At 34.0% G+C, this 20,780-nt stretch overlaps 1 protein-coding gene across 2 annotated transcripts in view; it reads left to right on the top strand.

Moving 5' to 3' along the window:
* LOC127289008 (cuticlin-4) overlaps positions 1-20,780 on the top strand; it is a 97,193-nt gene that overhangs the window by 55,548 nt on the left and 20,865 nt on the right. The window lies entirely within an intron of this gene.

Raw genomic sequence — 20,780 nt, 5'->3', positions numbered from 1 at the left:
TACTTGCACTGTACTCCTTTTGCGTAAGTGTAACATCTTTGTTTTTACTACGATGCAAGAATACTATCCTCTGGATGTTACTGCGCAGCCTTATTATGTAATGGTTGCTACTGCGCATGTCTACTACCTGCTGGATGTCACTGCGCATCCTTATTATGTAATGGTTGCTACTGCGCAGTCATAAGTTGCATATAGTAGTACTGCGCATGTATACTATCTTCTGAATGTTACTGCGCATGTATACTAGCTTCTGGGTGTTACTGCGCATCCTTATAATGAAATGGTCGCTACTGCGCATGTTTACTATCTTCTGGATGTTACTGCGCATCCCTATTATCTAATGGTTGCTACTGCGCATGTCTACTACCTGCTGGATATCACTGCGCATCCTTATTATGTAATGGTTGCTACTGCGCAGTTATAAGTTGCATATAGTAGTACTGCGCATGTATACTATCTTCTGGATGTTACTGCGCACGTATACTAGCTTCTGGATGTTACTGCGCATCCTTATAATGAAATGGTCGCTACTGCGCAGTAATAAGTTACATATATCTGTAATGCGCAGCCATATTATGTACTTGTTGCTTCTGCGCAGCCGTACAATGAGCTGACTGCTACTGCGCAGCCATATCTGATTCGCGAACTTGCTGCATGAGATAAAAAAGGACACAGCCATATCTCTATCCTTTTCCATCTCATGTATAAAGTTTACTAACGCAAATAAGCGAACCTTAGGGCTATACTGTATATCAAAATTTATTTCCATTTTGCACTGCAACCAGTCTTGGAGTCATTCACAAATCATTAAAGAGAAAGGGAAGAGAGAGAGAGAATTTCGAAAAATATGTATCAATAATTGAAAAAATTGATTGGAGGAAAAAATATAATTTTCGTTGATCAAACATATATTATAAGAGTTATAGGATAAATGGTGAAAGCAATATGGTAATCGGTGCAGACTTTGGCGTGACTATAGTATCAACCGGCAATAAAATCGTGTTTAACATAAATAACCTAGACGTATTATATACACGTCACCATAGTGTCTCAAGGTTCGAGAAATCCCTAATCGTCGTTCATGAAACAATGAGAAATTGAGAGATTTAGAAGATGGATAGGTTCCAGGAAGTGGAACATTTGCTTCTCGACAACGGCGGCGATTTGGAATTAAAAAAAAACAGCTTCAACGATAGTAGACGTTATTGCATTAGATACAACGGCAAAACCAGATTTGCAATAACTGTTTTCTAAATCTAATCAGCTGTCACATATTCAAAGACCTAACGCTATTTTATCATTATAGGAACATTATTCGATTATAAGAAACAGAAAATTGAGAGCTGTTAAGAAATTAAATTAAAAATAGGAGAAAATAATTTGCCTAAATTAGTGGGAAACTAGATTTGAATATTAGAAATAGATGATAAAAAGAGAAAGAAACGGGATTTGGAATTTTAATAATTAAGAACGTGAGAATAATTGTAAAATTCGTTAGTGGCACAACGAAAAAACAAAAAGAAAGGAAGGACATTGGGTAATATTTTTTAGGTACTTTAAATATATCATTGGCAACAGAATCTTTAGAAGAGAGGGCAATGCACCGAAGAATGGGATTCGTATATAATGGATGACGGAAAAGATATGGAAAAGATTAGAATTGTGAGAACAGCTCCCACACAACATCAAGGAAGTTCTTTTTCAAGACAATAATGTATCCCTCTCCGAAAAGTTCAATTTTTAGGAAGAGATCTTTATCAAAAAAAACAGTATTATTCCATTTGATGGGGGAATCTAATTTTTTCTCATTCTTATCTTGCTCTTGGCGCCTCCGTTAGCTCCATTACCAGCGAATGAAGGAAAGATAAGATGCTAAGTGATACCGCCTCTGCAATATAACGTAACGCCATGTAACAACATTACAAGGTTCACCGATACTTGCAGACTCACACTCTCTGGGGGCTGTAAATCGATGTGAAGATAGCGACACTGGAAAATTAAATGCAAGTGTGTGAAAATGAAGGGTATTGCTTCCTCTACCCATAACTGGACCGTTATGTGACCGGACTATTCTTCGTCCTTAACGGATATAACAATTTCACCTTTGGGGTTAGATAAACATTTCAGAGATTCGATAATCATTCCCTCTTCTATATAAATTCCCTTTTTGCTTTGTTACACAGTTTTCTTGAAAGGATCAAATTGCAACCAATTGCTTCCAATATCAAAATATAATTTGATCCAAATATTGGGATTCGTTGCATTTTTGATCCTTTCGAGATTACAGTGATATGATAAATTATAAATTATCTCCCGTTTGTTTTTGTTAATGATCCAAATTGTTTGTGATAAATTACCATTTACCGTTATTCCCTGGACATTAATTATTCGATTCATTTATTGTCTCCATTGTCAAGAGAGAGGAATGTTTTCAAAGTCTGCTTTATATTCCTTTTAATTAAATGGCAATTTCCATTCCTGCTCGAAAACCTGATCTTGAACATCTCCTTAAGTTTACAACTTTTATATTTACAAGTTTCATGCTATACTTGTTATTCAGCATCTTTAACATCTTCAGCTTCTGATGAAAACACGACTTTACACTTCACAAGACATACCAGAACATTCGTATAATATCCTGCCTTACATGCTAATCCTTTCTACACTCAAAACATTGTTAATAGCCATTATATAAAGCAGCGTGTGTTTGCATGATGATAAACCTGTTTATGGAATCATTAACTACAGTAAACAAAATAATATGAAACATCCGGAGGAATTTAAAATGTAATTACAAAAATAGTACAATTAAATTCCTAATGTATAGTTTTATTTAATTTTGAAAAAGGTTTACAATGAAGAAAGATAGATGCGGTTGAGTAATAGTAAAGATAAAGAAAAGATATATATACAAAGCGGTTAAAGGACATGTAGGAAGTAAAGCCGATGAAATATGAGTGGAATTGAGCTGCAAAAGGAGCAAGAGAACTTTGTAGTAGGTGGAATCGGGATTGAAATAGGATACCTGTATTGTAATGGTAATGACAATTTTCAAAAAAAAAATATGCGATTTATTGCATAAGTTAAGGCTTATTTCTCTCGTAGGGCAAGAGCCAGGTGTGAGTAATGGAGAGCCAGAGGCTCAAGAATATAAAGGAGCCGGAGGATAAGGAAGGAGGAACATAAATACACGATTTAAACCCTGGATTTGTAAGAAATAATAAGAAACCATATTAATTAATTCAAAATTTTGTACCAAAAACTTCTTTGATAGAAAACAAAATCTTGTTTATTAGTTTAAATTCAGTAAAAGCTGGACAGTATCTAAAGTTGCAAGTTTATAATCAGGAGGATACATGATAATCTTGATGAAAGGAGGCTTGGGAAAGGTGGTGTGATTCGCTGGCATAAATAATGTTCCTTGCATATATATCTATATGTCATGTGCAAAGGGACATTTACCTTAGGCTTACGAATTGCCTTCTCGAGAAGAACGAATTGTTCCGCAGACTTTAGACGTAATGCGAGGTCACGCAGAGAGTCGCTCTATGTATGGGCGATCCTGAGGTCACGGTGGGCGTTTCAAATGCCGTGGGCAGTTTTACCTTCGAGGATTGTTATTTACACATATTCTCTTTGCTGAAAATAAACCAAGAGAAGAATAATTTTTTACAAAATAACTAAATTTTTTTGGTATTGTTAATAATTTTTGAAAGGAAAATTGCTACTACAAACGAATCTTCTTTTTATGTTACGCAGATGTAATCTTATGGTATCCAATTAAAGCCTTTTCCTGATATTCTCGATTTCGTTTTTAAGTGCTTTGCAAAAAAAAAAAGAGTAAGCACTCGAAAAAAAAAATTCAGAAGCGATAAAGAGAGGAACTTGTTGGCAATAACCATCTTCTTTAATCCAAGAGGAAATATCAAACTGATTAGCAATTTATAGTGGAGCAATAAGGAAAGAAAATATAGATGAATGAATGCAAGTTTATTTTTTTTCGGGATCATTAAATATTTGAAATTGGGAATTAATTGAGTCGATGATAACTAAATAACGGATGGGTGATTAGTAATTCTTGAAATGTGAAATTTTCTCCGAACGATTCCTTTGTATATGAGTGAAGAAACCAAAGGGTGCTATTACCAACGTGAAGATGAACGGTTCTTAGGGTAGATTATTGCCAACTAAAAGCCCGCTTCTTGGAACGAATTCTCTCACGCGCGCGGGCTACGATTAGCGAGGAATGGTTTAGTTACACTCTCCCTTTGCCGCGAAGCGAATCGTGGTACCGAGATTCGATATTTCCACCAAAGAAGATAATTATCTTTGTGAATGCTATTCTGCACTGAATTGTCCAATTGCATCAAAATGATAAATTTACAAAAATTGAATTTGAATTTTCAGATTACTTTAGAAAATATCTGGATGAGGAAACTGATTTTTTCATCCTCCAGTGGATATTGTGTACTGTTAGCTTATTAAATTCTTAGCAGGAAGTGTGAAGTACTTCCATTTTCGCTGGCAGGCTGCTCTCTTGCTTCCGTTAAACTGTTTATCTTAATGTGCGTTAAAAAGTTGAGCAAGCGCAAAGACAATTATCTTTCTTGGCAATTTCCTCTTCTTTTTGCACCGAGGTTAAGTTCCGGGATTTTAAAGCGTCAAGAATGATGTGCAAATCATCCTCTTTTTTTGTTGTCATCGTATTTTCATTCCAATCTTGATATCGAGTTTTTATAAAATACATCAGATTATGTTGTATAATTTAGCGAGTATGGAGAATTAAGTTTAATTTAGTTCCTTTATCGAAAGAGGATATGCGAAGTTATAAAATGAATCATTAGGATTGAGAACATTTAGCGAGATAACAGAGTTTATGTAGCTGCCGGTGTGTGTACAAGGTATACATGGGATGACATGAAATGGAAATGAATTATTCATTTCCATATTGGATTCAGCCTGAAGAGGTAGCTGGAAGCGTATTTATATGAATTATTACAAACTTACCTGCTGATAAATATTATTACGCAAGTGGCTACATAAATTCTAAATCACAAACGAGATCCTGAGGGTGGAACATATTCTCTACTACTTCTGTTCAAAAAGGATGTTTGCATATATAACGATTATATATATTTTTTAATATATAGTCAACTCTCGTAATTTATATTATATATGACTTTTATGACTTCTTCCATAAAGTGTACAATTGTAATCCAATTTCCGTTAAAATTAATTTTTAAGTAAATATATGATTTCTGTTGAAATTCATGGTCCAACTCTCATAAAGTGAGTGGGTTGAAATCTTGTATGGTCAGTGACGTGAGCCTTTGCCCACGCCCGGATCATAAAAGTAAAAGTTGGTTATGTATTTTGCTCTCTTACGTGTTCTTCAGGCCACTTACAAGGCTGCCGAGGAAAATGAATTATACCCAATCAACATATGGAAAGAAGAAAGGCAAAGAATTATCAGTTGATGTTTCATTCTCATCACGACTTGCTAACTAAATGCCTATTATGTACTTAATTTCTTTATTCATTGTAATTTTCATTCATATATTATTTTTTATAAAATCTTCAAAATTTGAAGACTTTCTCCCTCGACAATTTTTTTTTTTGCTCGACACCTAGTGATCGCCAAAAAAGGTCCGATCCGGTTGAATATTTACTAAAATGGTAACCTGACTCATTCTCCATGACTGTGTGTTACGCAAAAAGATGCCTCTTTTTCTGCCTTTGAAAATAATTTCAATTATTTTTACATTTTATGTGATAACTAATAACATTCTCAAGTCGTTGCCTCATTAGGTTTTAGACAATAAATAAATAAAAGAATTTAAAAGATTCTTTATATATGCAAATTGGAGGATCGAACGTATTACGAGCGTTCGCAGCTGTTAGCGAATCGTTTAAAATATAACGAACGCCTCGTTTACTGCGTTTACTAACGCTCTAAAGTCTACTTCTAACGGTTGAGTGCCTGTCCTTGGTCTGGCCTTGTAAAAGTCGCAATATTACACGCCACTCGATCTGTCATTTGATTCCAAAATCAAGGATTTTTTATCCTTTTTCTTAAGAACAAATATTTAAATAGGGAATATTTACAAATATCTTTTCTAATTTTTTTTTAGAGTGAGAGAGAGAGAGAAGTTCCAAGCGAGAGAACTTGGAATCTCCATATTTTTCCTCTCCTATTCTCTCGAGCTATTTTCCTTCAGGCGTCTTTCTTCTCTAATTTTTCTTTCGGCATTTAATTTCTTCAGCATTTGGAAAATTTGCATTTCACCCAACTGAAAATATGACCCCTACTAAATGCTATTTTATTGTTCGCTGGTTGAAGTCAGGAACTGATTTTACGACATAATTGGACTTCCTCGGATCCTATAGGTGAAGACTGAGGTTGTACTTAGTTATTACTAGGAAGATATTACGATGTTTCAGGTTAGATGACCGAACGAAATGGTTTTAAACCACCTGTTGCGGGGACGTCGTTTACACAAACTTCACATCTCTTTCGAATGTTAAATTGCGTATATCGTCAGGAGATATTCCTTTTGGGATCATTAATTTATGTTTGCTGCCAAGTTAGAAAATTACGGGAACTCCCAAGGACGACGACGACGACGACGATGTCTTGAAAACAGAAATTGCAAACAGCGATTATTCCCCCTTTGCTGAAGCTCTTCATCTTCCTTTCTTTTTGGCAATCTCCTGCTGCTGAAATTACAACTCCCTGATGGGACAAAAAACGTTTTCACGATCCCTAATTTCTGAGTAGATACTCGATTTCTCGAGAATTTTCTTTAAAACCACCTTTTATATAGATGCAACCTTTGATCTTCTAACTGATTTTCTGCAATTTTGGTTTTATATTTCTTCCATCCATAATCCTTACTATAAACCTTCGGTCTAGTCACATTCAGCTCTAGTGAATTTACAAAAAAAAGACTGTAACTTTCGAGAATCAAATATATCAGAAATGCTGCGACTTGTCCAAAGGGAGCTTCTGTTCTTCTCGAAAAACCTCGCCTAATAAATGATGAAATAATTTTATCCAAACGAGAGGGAATTAAATTATTCACAGTCAGTAATAGAATAATCTTTATTTTCTAATCCATTTCCTCTTTTTTTAGATTCTGATCATGGAATGTACTTTTTTCCCTCATCTCATCGTCTCCCTTTCCTTTCTCCTCTTGGTTTATGTGCCGATTGTCATGTTCCTGCATTAATTACAACTCTCCACTATACTTTTTGCTCCTCCCAGAACGCATATAAATTATACTGTTTTTTCTCTCTCTGTTTTTATGAAGCAAAATGTTTTTGAATTACAAACACATCTGGTAAAAATGTTCAACTAACTATTCCGATGATTTAAGGTCGCTAGGTAATTTTATTGGGGATCTAGGATATGATCAGCGAAAGCGAATTCCAATCGCGGTTATGCTGCTCGAGTACGCGTGACCTTGCAGTAAAGAGAGTCTCGCGATTGTTGCGAGTGTATTCGACCTCAGATAATTACAACGAGGAGAGGCTCTCGAACCTTTCCAAGAGAGCAGGTACAGGCAATTAGTAACAAATTTTTGCTCTATCGAGTGCGGCCTATCGTCGTCATTTTTACTCAACCGCGACTCGCTTACGTGACGGGTTTCACGTCATTAAACGCGCCCAAACACGCGATTCATCAAAACAAAATAAAAGACATACGCGCAAAAAGAATTTTTCTTTTCTGGACAGCTTTTTTCATTCTTTGACTTTATACATCAGTTGCACTATTATATATTGGCGTGCCACGATCATTTATCTTCATCATTAATTAAACATATTAATCTCTTATTGGCGTTTATTGAAAATAAAGAATAAAATTATAAAAATCGATTTTTAGATTTCTTAGCAATCGTTGCTAAGGAGCAATTGTCACTACTTTAGTTAATAATTTTCGAAATGTGGAATTAATCCAAAACATTCAGCTTTAAAGTCCGGCAAGTCTGGAATTTTTTTTACCAGGTTTGGAACTACAATTACTTAAGGCAAAATTTTGATTAGTATTTTTATAATTTTTTTTTTTTTGCATTTTGGAAGCATGTTCTGTACAGTGACCCTGGAAGAGTGCCAGAGGGATCGTCTTCTGGTCTCGGCGCCAGCATTGTCCCTTCAGGTTAGCGAACAAAGCGAGACGCTTCATCTTGATCGAACGCGAGTGTAAGCAAGACGCTGTATATACTTTAGCGAAGAAGAAATGGCGGGGACCGGTCTCTCTTCGGAGAGTTATGGCGTTATATCTTCGAAGAACAGGCTTCTTCAAGCTAAGAGCCTTCTTTGGCTTGAACTTTCAGGGCCGGTTTTGGAACAAATTTGAGTACACATCATCAAAAATATTATTCATCGCAAAATTTTTCCTCTATCATCTGATCAAAATAATGTTTTTCTCATTTTTTTTAATTTGAAAATATCCAAATCAGGATTTGACATGGAAATAATATCACGTGTGCGTTGAGAATTTAGTCACGTATGGGAATTTCCCCCTCAATTGTGTAACGTGAAGGAATTAATTCTGACTATACTGACGAAACGAATATTGACTCGATTGTGTCCTTCAGCAATTCTGATAAATCACGCTTAAGAATGACAATGATTCACTATTCTTCGAATCAGAACTGTTTCGCTATAAATAGAAACTAGTTTTCAAAAATGTTCCCTAAAAAAAGTCTAATAAAAAATTAAAACCTTGATGCAAACTCCGATCCTGGACATGATGGGAAGATCTGTGATCTTTGGTCGTAAGGGTCATAGTTGTCTGAAAGGATCTTCGCGGACTGTTTCAAAATAGCTTGGCTCGTATATCAGTTTGTGTTTTGTAATTTATTACATTTATGACACGTGCAGATTATCTGAATTTGACTATCTTATAGAAATTTTTCTAGTGTGGAATCTTACGTCATATAGTTCTTCGTTTTTATTTGGATTTTTGTTGCTATTTTAATCGTTGCCTTGATTACAGTTGCCATAAAAATAATTACCACAGCAACGAAATCATAAAAATCCGTTTTTATTAACAATAAGACAAAGACAGTGACATATGTTAATATATAACATTTTAAAAATTTCCACATCTTGTGCGGGAAAGTTTACAATCTTATTATCCAATGATTACAAGTCTCGTAAGACATTTCTAAGGATTTAGTCTTTCATCCTATGGTATTAAAAGCTGGTTCTGATCTCTTCAACGATAATTTAATCGTCGAATCAGAGTCTCAGTTCGTGATAAGAACCCATAAACAAGGCAAATGCTTGTTGCACCCTATGAGTGCATCTATACGAGGCTCTTTTCTTTGCGTATGGTGGTCGTAAACACGAGTACTCTCTCGTCATAAAAGTTTTGTTCTTCCACTACGATTTGCTTTTATTTACGGCGAAGGACGATTGCCAAGGCCTGGGTCGATTGGTACAATCGACAGTGACCTTGATTAGTTACTGACTCCTACGAGAATCACCATATACCCCTATAATATTCAAAGCATCATGGAATTGGTGTTTCATTTCAGATATTAGAGTCTCTGTTCACGATATCAAGAGAGAGGAGGTGTATCGTTACTCAACTACCCACACGCTCTCTAAGCTCATGAGCAAAAGAAGATTATAATTAATCATTCAACCCACAAAATTATGTTGCCAACTTTATTTCTTCAACGTTGCAAAACTTATTTAACGAAGCTCATTTGTATTTTCCACTTGCGCAATGTAATTTACAAATTTTACATAAAAGAGTATACAATGAAGAATTTTAAAATTATTATCGTATTTTCAAATAGTAAACCGATTAAACGGAAATACAATTATCTTTTCAGAGGAAGTAATTAACGAATTGTATATAAATACAGCAAAAGTGTTTAATGATAAAATCTGAATCGCATTAAAAGCTTCTTGGTAAAGACTATACACAGAAGGCTACAATAATCGCACAAGGTCGAACTCTCAGATCTCAATAATTATAATCGACACTCATTGTGGCCGACATAACCTGTAATTGCAAAGTAAATGGCTTAATCTCTCGCGGTGATGGTAGCAAGGTCATTTCGATGAACCGCAATGTCGTTCAAAGATGACGATGTTGTTCTGTATTTTTCTATATATTCAAAACTCGTTTCTCAAAAAAAAAAAAAAAAATCATAATTTTAAAAAATGTATTTTGATATGCGCACTCTGTCTTTTTTGCGATAGTCATGTCATGGTGAATTATGCTTTTAATGAGCGTTCCGTTACAGAGCCGTTACATTTTCTTAAGCATACACAGAGAAAGAGAGAGAGTCTAGGAAGCAATTTCGAAGGGAAGGCCGTCAAGTATACAGGATTACGAATAAATTAGTCGTTATAGTTTTCATAACGTTACATTGCATCTCCATATCAAGTTACCGTAACTTAGAAAAGTGCTTCCCTGCTACAAAATTCCATAAAAGATATGCTATATATAAGATTCCATAAGAATATCTTGAAGGTGGTATCTTTGAGAAATGACGTAGAATCGTACAAAAAATTCTAGGCTGTGTATATTATTAACTCATAAATTAATACCTGCCGGTTTAGTTTTCGCAAATGTTCTGCATGAGATGGAAAAGGAGAGTATTTTTTTATTCTTTTCTATCTCATCACGTTTGCGAACACATTGTAAATAGAGCTTTATGAAGTAAAAAGGTTAGTTTTCATTGTCCACATTCGCCATTTGTCATAATTCTCGTCAACTATCGCACACTGCACTAGTGAAAATTTAGTAATTTTTAATTTTAACAATAAAGTCACTAAATTTTCTCTAGAGCGAGTAAAAATTTTAGTAACTTTTAATTTTAACAATAAAGTTACTAAATTTTCACTGGAACATTTTTCACTGTCAACTACCGCATCCTGCTCTTGTGAAAATTTAGTTAATTGTTAAAATTAAAAGTTACTAAATTTTAACTAGAGCAGGGTGTGGTAGCTAATGAAAATTATCAAAACAAGTAAACAGTGTTACCAACTTATGTCAGAATTCTAAGGCTGCAGTCCCATGGCAGCGTTTTGCGTTGCGTTTTGTCACTAGACCCTGAGTGTAAACATAGCAAACATATATCTGCATCTCTTTTACACTCATGGTCTAGTGACAAAACGCAACGCAAAACGCTGCCATGGGACTGCAGCCTAAAAACGCCTCTATATATAATACATAATAACTTGGTTGTTTGCGATTGTTCCCATTCGCCATTTGTCATAATTGTCGTCAACTACCGCACATTGCTATAGTGAAAATTGATTAATTGTATAGTAACTTTTAATTTTAACAATAAAGTCACTAAATTTTCACTAGAGCAGGGTGCGGTAGTTGACGAGAATTATGACAAATTCCAAGTGGAGACAATAAAAACCAACCGACATGTTTTGTAAACAAACAGGGTTGGGAAGCAAGAGCCCAAAATATGTTTCTCCAAAGTCGGGTAAGATTGAAATTTTGACCAACAATAATTTTCCAGAAAGTGTATTAAACTGTTTAGGCTATGTTCACAATACAATACAGTTATATATGTACACTTTCCGAAAATTATTATTGGACAAAATTTCAATTCTACCTATCTTTGCTTTGAACAAACATAGTTTGGACTCTTGCTTCCCAACCCTGTTTGTTTCCAAATGGAAGGTTGCCATTGTTCATACTTGATAAAGTTCCCACTGGCCTTTTGTCATAATTGTCGTCAACTACCGCACCCTGCTCTAATAAAAATTTCTAGTGACTTTATTGTTAAAATTAAAAGGTACTAGATTTTTACTAGAGCAGGGTGCGGTAGTTGACGAGAATTATGACACAGTCGAGATTTTGGTGAGTGGGGACAATGGAAACCAATAAAGATTCGAGCCTATATATATTTCTTTAGCGTCGATATATCGATAATCGTGAATTCCTGAAAGCGATTTGAAAAATCAACACTTAATGACGGTTCGTGTTAACCATAAATAATGGTGGCGCTCTTGTTCGGTAATGATCTAATCGCTCTGCCATTAGTTGCTTTTTTAAGTCGCGATTGAAGCATTTGCTGCCGCTTCTGGGATTGAAACATAATTCCTGGCCTGCATTTTATGGCACACGGGGTGTACGCGCTACAAATACATTCAAGTTGGGATATAGAAGAGGCTTTAACGATCAGCAATTTTCCAGGATTGCCGGCTTGTGCGCTGACTTTCGCCTCTTTTAGCAAAAGGGGCATCTCCTCTCTACATCCAGGTGAAATGGGGGAGAGAAATGCCTTCAAGCAGACGTTTCTCGAAAGATTTACTGTGAAAAACTACGTTAAAACCCTTCGACGCGGCCACCTTAAAACCGGTCATAACATCACTAATGTTTACTATAAAATACATATAATAATGGAGTAATTTCGCGATTTGCATTTAATTACACGTTTTGACTGCTTTTAATTGTTGAATTTAATCATAGGAATTAGAAAACTAATTATAGGATTTAAATTCAATTACGCTGTCCATATTTGGTATTTTGAATATCTATAAAGTCCACAAAACCCCTTTGCTTGGAATTTTCCTTTTTATTATATATGGGTGTATTTAAAGGATTAAAGCCAGTGAATAGAAGTGAATGAAAAAAAAAATTCAACAAAAAGACAGTTGATAAAAATCGATTAACTAGTATTGAATAAAGAACGAATAAATACCATTGGCGTAAAAAAAGGAATAAATACCCGCTGAAGAAAAAAAAAAGCAAATAAAATACCATTGATGACTCATGTAAAAGGAAGAATTACGTTTAAAGATAAATGCTTCCTGGCATGTTATTGAATCACAAAGAGAAAAACATTTCCTGCGCAGAGGGACGGAATAAAAAAAAAAAATGAACAACTTGCTAGAGGGGAGGACCGCTTTGCCTCGCTGAATATCTGTAGATCCCCGATTCAAGCGAAATCCTTAGCATACTTATAGATATATATAAAGCCTCTTAGTGTGTATGCACCTTTAATATCATCTAGCATATCTAGTCCGCCCGCAGCCCCACGAAGGGAATGCAATAAACGAAAAAGAGAATATCTACGAGAGAGAGAGAGAGAGAGAGTATCGTCCATTTGTAACGATCGAGTTCTTCGATATGAGCGTTCGTCAACTTTAAAAAAATCTTTTTACTGCATACGTGCGCGATAAGATGTTTATACCATAAATGGATTCAAAATGGAGTCGAGCATAATAATATCCGCACCAAAGTATTTTGCATTCGACGGTATATACTAGAAATTCAATTCCACACCTGTAGAGCATAAAATAAATTTTAAATTACAATTTCAATTCAGAATTTAAATTTTGCTTTGTGGAATGCGGAATTTGGTTTTCACTTATTGACGTCGATATCCGGAGACAAGAAATAAAATAGCAGTGGTCCAATCGGTGTGTTTTTGAGGTTAACTTTACCATTTGTCATAATTCTCGTCAACTACCGCACTCTGCTCTAGTAAAAATTTAGTAACTTTTTAGTTAAAATTAAAAGTTACTATAAAGTCACTAAATTTCCACTAAAACAGGGTGCGGTAGTTAACGACAAAAAGCTAGTGGGGATTTTGGCAAGTTGGGACAATAAAAACAAACCTGAAAAATTGTGACACTTCTTATTTATTAGTTTATGGCGTAACCGGAAAGATAACAATATTCCCCCTAACCAAGGTTACCATTTTTCATAATTCTCGATCAACTACCGCACTCTGCTCTAGTGAAAATTTAGTGACATTCTAGTTAAAATTAAGTTACTAAATTTTCCCTAGAGCAGGGTGCGGTAGTTGACCGAGAAAGGAAAGTTTGGTTAATGGGGTATCTCTCCGGTTATGCCATAAACTAATAAAATTATTACAAAAGTCTCACGATTTTTGAAAATGTTATCAAACCGGAAGGACAGTATTTATGCAGTTGTGGATGTGTTTAGCTCTATTCTACTGTCTATTCCTTTGCAAAGTTTAAACCTACACTAAAAAGAAATAAAAGTAAGCCTTTATCTTTCTTCATCTCTAGTTTCTGGCTGTTAAAAACAAAAACTGTCCAACAAAGTAAAAATGTGAAAACTAAGTAAAATTAATTTTTTTCTCCCGGGAAACAAAGAGGCAACTTGTTTGGAGAACTGGATCTTGACAAAGTGACATTGGAGGACACAGAGTCAGTGTAGAATGGAAGAAAAAGGAAAAATTACGAGCAAGCGAGTGAATCTTATCTCGAGCAAAGGGACTTGACGAGCGAATCGAAGCGAGGAATTCCGAAGTTCAAGATGGCGCGGTTTGAATTATCAAAGGACAGGGTTGGGAAGGGTAGGGGGGGGGTTGGGTGATTGTTATTTTAGCTATTTCTGCACAGCTTCTTCTTCTTTTCTTGGAGCAATCTCGAGACTGATCTCCGAGTAAATGTTCTGCTACCGTAAAACGCCAGAACGGAATGGCCTCGAGAAAAGAGAATCTTTAAAGTGGGGAACACGGAAGGTAAATGACGGCGAAAAAGGACGCGCGCGCTCTAGGCAAGAAACGGGAAAGAACGTCCAAGAAACCGGAGCTTGAGAGAAAGAAGTCTGATTTAATGACGCGAGGGGACAGAAAACGAACAGAACGAATCTTATAGGCGACTGATCTCAAGATATACTTTTCCTGCTGCTCGCTTCTTCTTCGTCGCCTTCTGCTACTTTTTTCACTTCTTTGCGGATTCTCTTGATTCCCTTTGTTTTTTTTTTGCCAATTTCCACGGTCGATAATTTTCGTTTTTGGTTTTCGTAAAAAAAAAATTCCGTCGTCGGCTAATAATTTCAACATTAAAAAAAGTTGGTCATGAACTATAAAAAAAAAGGGCGGGAAATTTAAATATTCGGATTTTATTCACGTATGTGTAATTTACAAATAGTGAAGAATTCTTGAAAAGTTTTACTCTCTTGCGAAAAATAGAAATCCATACGTGGCGTCTAAACTTAGCTCCAAGGTCTCATTCTTGGCAGATCGGGCACCCTCGAAAACCGGATCTTGAGCCCTTCGCGCCATTTTTAATTCCACCTCAGACATATAGGCCTCCTTTCTCTCTGTTGTCCAAAAGCGAAATGTGTGTAAAACCATATACTCAAGGCCAAAATTGACGACGATACTTATATGCATTTATTTTAGACACGTGCGCGCAAATTTGAATAAATCACCAGGTAAATTAGATTTTGCGAGAAAGTTTTTGTTTGAGAATAAGAATTTAGATATGAAGGAAATTAATTCTTAATGATGTAATATGATTCTGAAAATGTTAGAAAGATGTTACAAAATAAAATGCAATTCACTGACATGTGATTTCACCTTTAGGGTGAATAAGATTATGATATGGTAGAATATCCAAAATGTGACACATATATTAGGCTGTTTCACTCGCCGTTTGTCATAATTCTCGTCAACTACCGCACCCTGCTATTTAGTAACTTTTAATTTTAACAATAAAGTCACTAAATTTTCACTAGAGCAGGGTGCGGTAGTTGACGAAAATTATGACAAATGGCGAGTGGGGACTAAGGTGGAACATCTGAAATGTGACAGTCTAGCAGAAAAACAAAAATAATCATGAAATAGCAACTGCTACAGTGCTAACAGAAAAATATGAAAATTGTTTTACGAGAAATGAATAAAATTGACGAAACCTTGAATTGCACGCGAACTCTGTAGAATTGCATTTATTGATCTGCTGATCCTGAGAATGTTCTCAGGATTCTTTATTCCTGTGAACTAAGAGAGGAAAAAAAAGAGCTGACGAGTCGGAAATTCATATTCATTCAATCGTGATTTACTCACTTACTTACGTCAGTCTATCCTCGAATCCATATATTGAAGTAGACGCGATTCGTCTTGTCATGAAAGAAAGAGTGAGAGAGAGAGAGAGAGAGACTATGAAAATAAACAATTGTCGTTGGCACTACCAATTAGTGCCAAGGCAACTTTCCTCTAGATGAAGCGGCTGTCCATAAATACTGATGCAACTGACCAGAACAAATCTAGAAACCGAAAAACGAACGTTAAAAACAATATATACTATATATATATATGTTGTTTCTGCGCTCAATAACACTCGACCTTGTCTGCCATCTTGACTTCAAGAACCGTCACTAAAATCTTCAACTGTGTACTTAACTCTTTTACGATTAAATCCATTATCTCAAGGAAAATAAAATTAAGTGCTTTTAAATGGTTTTCGCTCTTCACTTGTGAGCTTCTTCACGTGAACATCATGTAATTTTCTCGCAGACTGAAAATATAATAATAAATTTTAATCATATTTTTTTTTTCAAATGACAAATTTATTCTCAATTTTAACATTTAAATTATCCTACTTTTAATAATTTTGACATTTATATGATAAAATTTAATAACAGAGTATTTACTGTGTAAAAATATTTTTAAAAAAATAAATAAATAAATAACGCATATAAGATGAAGATAGTTGTTTTTCTTGTCAATAATTATTTTTGCAGAATTTATTTATGTCCGTTTTTCAAATGAGAGTCTCGACAGTTGTTAATACATTTTTTCCCCTGTTTATCAACACCTTGTCATGAGAGTTTACTTTTTCAAAGATGCTTCATTGCACAACACATTGAATATAGAATAGAAGGAATTAAAAAAAAATGCAGAGAGAGAGAGAGAGAAAGAAAGTAGTGGAGCGCTTCCAACACGCATAATACGAATGGAATACCAGTTCGTAGAAATACGCTTGCGGTTTCTTCATTCGAGTCTGCTGCATATTCCCTGTCTTTCTCTCGACTGATCAAGTCGATTTTCTTTTTCTTTCTTTTATTTCCATCTACATTGTATCACACTACAAAAACAACATTTTTTTCGTTCTTCTCTCCATTTTTCAGATGTAATTTTTTTGTAATTATTCAATTTTTTACAGGATAGAGAAATACTAGTAACAATAGTTTTCATGGCAATTACATGACTATTTTTGTTATTTCTGCTAGACCGTCACATTTCAGATATTCCACCGTAATCCCTACTTGGAATTTGTCATAATTTTCGTCAACTACCGCATCCTGGTCTAGTGGAAATTTAGTGACTTTATTGTTAAAATTAAAAGTTACTAAATTTTCACTAGAGCAGGGTGCGGTCGTTAATTAGAATTATGACAATTGGCGAGTGGGGACTACGGTGGAACATCTGAAATGTGACACCGCAACCCTGCTCTAGTGAAAATTTAGTGCCTTTATTGTTTGTTAAAATTAAAAGTTACTAAATTTTCACTAGAGCAGGGTGCGGTAGCTAACGAAAATTATCAAAACAAGTAAACAGTGTTACCAACTTATGTCAGAATTCTATAAACTTTCCTATATATAATACATGGTAACTTGGTAGGTTGCGATTGTCCCCACTCGCCATTTGTCATAATTCTCATCAACTACCACACCCTGCTCTAGTGAAAATTTAGTAACTTTATAGTAATTTTTAATTTTTACAATAAAATTACTAAATTTTCCCAAGAGCAGGGTGTGGTAGCTGACGAGAATTATTCCAATTATAATTATATAATAACTTGTAAACAAATATCAAATAATAATAATGAATAACGAGAATAATTCAAGGAAGCTGACGAGAAAAGCTGACACATTAAAAATAAAAAATAATAATTTTCAAATAAGAATTCTCATCAAACGATATAACGTCATCAAACAATAGAGTATAAATACCAACACTATTATTAAACAAACAGACTAGGAATAAATAATAATAATAATATTGAGCTTCCGACAAATATGTGCGACATTTGAATTGCAAATATGAAAAAAAGGTAATTCCATATGGATGGTATAGACTTCTTTCATGACAGAAATAACGATGCTTCTGTTTTTCCTATATATACTTGGCAATGATGACCATAGATCAATTTCAAAGAGACTCCAATGATGACTCATTAAGTCGACGATGTAACATCTGATAATTGTCTTAATGACATAAGACAAGAAAAATTATAATTCCTTACATAACTATTTATACACAGAGCCCTATAGAGAAAGATGATGTAGATGATGATCATGATGATGATGATGATGATGAGATTTCAATTCATTCTCTATTACAATAGGACTAATTTCCAGAGAGATAAATCTCATATACCCTCTGCTAATTGACGACAATCAACATTAATTACTATATTTATTATAATTCATACATTTCGTTACAATAGAAAATTTATTGCTAATTAAGTATCAGTAGCATTACGATTTCATTTTATTGTTATTATTATTATTTTTATTATTACTATTATTATAAAAATAAAAATAAATAATAACAATTTATAGAAAATAATAATTCTTAATACAAAAATAATAAAAGAAGTTTAATAAAAATTTTATAAATAAAATTTTTTTTCACGCTCTTAAGAGAATGTGTATAGTCAGATGAAAAGAATTGCCGAAAATATTTAGCATTGAAATCTGGTTTGTTGTGGGCGAACCGGTTTTGCCCACAATGATGTTCTCATGAACGAAAAATTCGGCAACAGTGAAATTATTTTCGTATGAATTCCATCGAACATTTCGTTAGTAGAAAGAAAAATATAATTTAACAATATATATATAAAATTTAGTACTTAATTCTTATAGTTTGTTAGCTTTAAAAATTAAAATTTTTTAATTAATTGAATTAATTTATTAATAATAATCTTAATAATAGATGAAGCAAACACTTATATTACTTTATTATCATTATTGCATTTTTTAAATAACATTTCCTAATATTCTTACAATAAAATTTATTAAAAAAATCCGAATTTAAATTTAAATTTCGCGCCCAAATATTGAGAGCAAACAGAACGGGAATTTCCCTTTTCAAGTCATGAAAAATCCTGTTCGGCGCGAAATTTAAAATCGAAAATTTATGGTTATCATTAATTTTGTTCTTACTTTTGTTATTATCAAAAATATTATTGTAGAAAATATAATTATAAAATATTATTATTAAAAAGAAACATTTATAATATTACAATATATATTTAAATTTACCGCTAAAAATAATGAAAGTATTCAGAACTGGGTTTCCCACTTGTAACTAAAGGTTGGTTTCCATTGTCCCTACTCGCCTTTTGTAATAACTAATTTTCCAAAAATTTCAGTTGTAACTAGAAAGTTACTAAAAATTGACTAGATTTCGTTGAAGTGTGATCGAACAAATGTTTCTGCATGCATGAGATAGTGTGACCGTAGCCTAAAGGAAAAATTTCTTTTGGCGCGAAGTTTGATATAAAATATTCAATAAAAATAATTTAAAATGTTAGATTTTTCAAAACCAATGCTTTGAATCTATTTAATATTGTCTGAAAAATAATGTAATTATAAAAATGATTATTAATTAAAAATCTCATTGAAATGAAAATAAATATAATTTAAATTATTTTCAAAATTATGAAGTTTAATTTATAATCTAAAATTTAGTATTTAAATTTTAATTAAAATATTTTATTTATTAAGATATTAATGTATGATAATAACAATATAATTTGTTGTAAAATCTTATATTAAAAAAGATTAACAACTTTTTTTCTAAGAAAGAATATAATAAGTTACGATTAGCTAATTGTAACAATGACTATCTTCAAAAAAAAAAATTAATAAAAAATAAAAAAGAAATAACAAAAAGTAATTGAATTATGAAGATTAAATTTATTACCAGATTATTATTTAATCTAATTTTCTTTTTGCACAATGATCACTTCTCTTGAAATTTAAATAATTAGAAGTGCTTGTTTATAGCATCGTGTTGAAGAATTCTTTCATTAAAAGTTGAGAATTAATAAGAGTACACGGGCAAAAGATGCTCATTACGATTGAAAATGATGGTTACGGTGCGTTGTGGAAGAGCGGAAGCGGTATAGGAGAATTTCCGGGCCCATCAGCAAGTGAAGAAAGAAAGAGAGAGAGGGAGAGAGAGAGAGGGGGGGGGGAGCTCTCTTTTTCTTTCTCATCCATGATATGGGATGTTTGGAAACATTAGAGGAAGCTCTCTTAGGACTCTCCAATCCGTGGCAAGGTCACAGACGAGCAACGAACCGCAACTACGGCACTCTGCTAAGGAAAACTCTAGTTATCGTGACCACGGGGTGTCCGCCTCTTCTCTCAGCAAGATGGAGCTGAAACTTCTCTTGCTGCTCAACTGACCGGCCGTCGAACCCAAGAAATGCACTGGCAGACCAGCAAAGATGTATCGTAATAAGTATACAAAGTGCCTCCGGGGTAGGGCAGAGCAGCCAACAGCTTCGAAGACAGAGAGAGAGAGAGAGAGAGAGAGAGAGAAGACAGAGGGATCCAAGTCAGCTGTGCTCACAACAGGGCCGTAATCGTCCAGGAAAAGGAAATAATCCTCCAAGATGTTTACTATAAACACCTGCTCAAGATCAAGTCGATACCACCCTAGAAAAATAGGTCTTTCTCGCTTTTCCAATGTTCCACACATTTCTTTTTTTTCCCCATTTAATTCCATTTTTTTATCTCACGAACCAGTATCTATTTTGTATTATTTTTTTCTATACTTGATTCTCCTGATGTTCAGTTGGTTGGACTTTATATTATTTTCATATACGATCTTCATGTGATTACCCAACTTTATATCTTCCAATAATCCTTGTAGGAACAAATTCCTGATTAGTAATTTTGATTCCTTGGTTATTGGACTAATTTTATATTAAATACAGACAGATCAATTCGGATTAGTTCAGAAATTGTACGAAAACAATCCGAGACTAGATCTATGAATATAAATACTATTGGAACACTT

This window comes from Leptopilina boulardi, unplaced genomic scaffold, assembly GCF_019393585.1.
Source record: "Leptopilina boulardi isolate dan_hultmark-lab unplaced genomic scaffold, ZJU_Lbou_2.1 LbouV2_399, whole genome shotgun sequence".
Classification (NCBI taxonomy): domain Eukaryota; kingdom Metazoa; phylum Arthropoda; class Insecta; order Hymenoptera; family Figitidae; genus Leptopilina; species Leptopilina boulardi.
This window is presented reverse-complemented; position numbering and strand designations above follow the sequence as displayed.